We start from the raw sequence: 2,080 nt of genomic DNA on the forward strand, positions 1-2,080 counted from the left end.
AATGCCAACCAATATTTATATAATTTTTTTTTTATTTTTTTTTATTCATGACATTATAGTAAAAGAAACCAAATGTATTTTCTTTTGTGACACAGCTATACATGAATATATACTAGTTAAATAAATGCAGTCGGCCATCCATTGTCAGTCAAGCAATTAATACATGAATGGATAAAATATTTATATGTTATTTACTGACAACAAAAAACATGTCTAAATGATTAAAATTATGTATAAAAGTTAGCATCCATCCAAATGCATACATGTACAAGTCAACAACACATGATACAAAGCTTCATTCAAACTTATTGTTCTAACAAACATGTATTTACAGATGGTGAATCCAACATCCTCGTGTCATCTGAACACAGCTGATACAGTTCTGCTGCTGCACTTCACAATCTCACTCTTCTCGACGGGGACGTCGTTGAGCAACAGGATGAGGAAGACCATGATGACGGCTCTCTGAGCCACACAACCTTGAAGCGAGAGCAGAAGAACACGTGCAGGACAATCTGACCGCTGTGTCTGCTCCAAACTTTCATGTGCCTGCACCCCATGAGCACGACTACCTGAAAAACATTTACACAGAGTTTACAAGTACATGCATTGATTTATTACTTATGTAGTGGGCTAAACCACTGAAGTAGTTCAAATTTATAAATAAATTATACATTTATCCAAAGTGACTTACAGTGCATAACAGTTTTTACCTAACATGTGTTCCCTGGTATTCGAACCCTCAACCTTGCACTGCTAACGCAATGCTCTACCACTTGAGCCACAGGAACACCAGTGTGTCCTCGGGCAAGGCTCTGTTCTCCAGGTTGATCAGGGGATTGTAGGCCCCTGTAATAAGAGCACTGTCAATCACTTCAGATAAAAGCTCCATCACATTTATTGATGATGCTTTTGATGCTTCTGAAAGTCAGCCTTCATTGTTTAAACATTAATCAGCTGAACAAACTTTACCAAAATCACATCCTCAGTGTCTTGTGGTCTTTCTCTAGATGCTCTCACTGCTCTGGGGTCACTGAGGATGAAGAAACCACAGCAGCATCTGGTCCTGATGAGACAGTAAGAGCTGGAGTGAGGGAGCGTCTCATCTGGTCCTGATGAAAGAGTGAGAGCTGGAGTGAGGGAGCGTCTCATCTGTGACTCTCGGTGCACACACCAGTCTACAGACATTTTCATGTCCTACAAAAATACACATACACAATAAAAAAAATCATTACATTATTCTTTTGTTTCAGATTTTCCCTTTTTTTCACCTTTTCTTGCAGGTCCTGCTCCACCACAAAAGATCTGCAGCAAATGCACAGAAATCAAGAATAAGAAAGGAGGTGTAATAGTTGTTTAAAATTAAATTAATTAAAATAAAATACAACTTAAGATTTAAAATGTTTCATTTATGGCCTTTCATTTAAATCCTTTGATGTTAGCATTTCTTCATCAGTGTCTCTGCAGCAGATAAACACACGTGTCTCATCTGTTCCTGTAACATCCAGACAAGAGTCCGTCTCCTCTGTGATTTATCTGTGATATACTGCATTTACAGTCTCGAGTCTCAGTGTTCGAGTCGAGTCCGAGTCGAGTCCCCATTACCAGAGTTCGAGTCCAAGTCGAGTCTCGAGTCTCAGTGTTCGAGTCGAGTCCCCATTACCAGAGTTCGAGTCCGAGTCGAGTCTCGAGTCTCAGTGTTCGAGTCGAGTCCGAGTCGAGTCCCCATTACCAGAGTTCGAGTCGAGTCTCGAGTCTCAGTGTTCGAGTCGAGTCCAAGTCGAGTCCCCATTACCAGAGTTCGAGTCGAGTCTCGAGTCTCAGTGTTCGAGTCGAGTCCAAGTCGAGTCCCCATTACCAGAGTTCGAGTCGAGTCGAGTCTCGAGTCTCAGTGTTCGAGTCGAGTCCAAGTCGAGTCCCCATTACCAGAGTTCGAGTCCGAGTCGAGTCTCGAGTCTCAGTGTTCGAGTCGAGTCCCCATTACCAGAGTTCGAGTCGAGTCTCGAGTCTCAGTGTTCGAGTCGAGTCCGAGTCGAGTCACCATTACCAGAGTCCGAGTCCGAGTCGAGTCTCGAGTCTC

General features: G+C 42.4%; 1 long non-coding RNA gene across 1 annotated transcript; it reads right to left on the reverse strand.

The window, feature by feature from the left end:
- Positions 1-418: 418 nt before the first annotated feature.
- On the reverse strand, positions 419-1,103 carry LOC132136869 (uncharacterized). Its single transcript, XR_009431586.1, has 3 exons — positions 973-1,103; positions 714-849; positions 419-572 (listed from the first exon to the last, which is right to left on the reverse strand). It is a non-coding gene; the product is annotated as an uncharacterized LOC132136869 (long non-coding RNA).
- Positions 1,104-2,080: the final 977 nt, after the last annotated feature.

This window comes from Carassius carassius, unplaced genomic scaffold (genome assembly GCF_963082965.1).
Source record: "Carassius carassius unplaced genomic scaffold, fCarCar2.1 SCAFFOLD_56, whole genome shotgun sequence".
NCBI classification, from domain to species: Eukaryota; Metazoa; Chordata; class Actinopteri; order Cypriniformes; family Cyprinidae; genus Carassius; species Carassius carassius.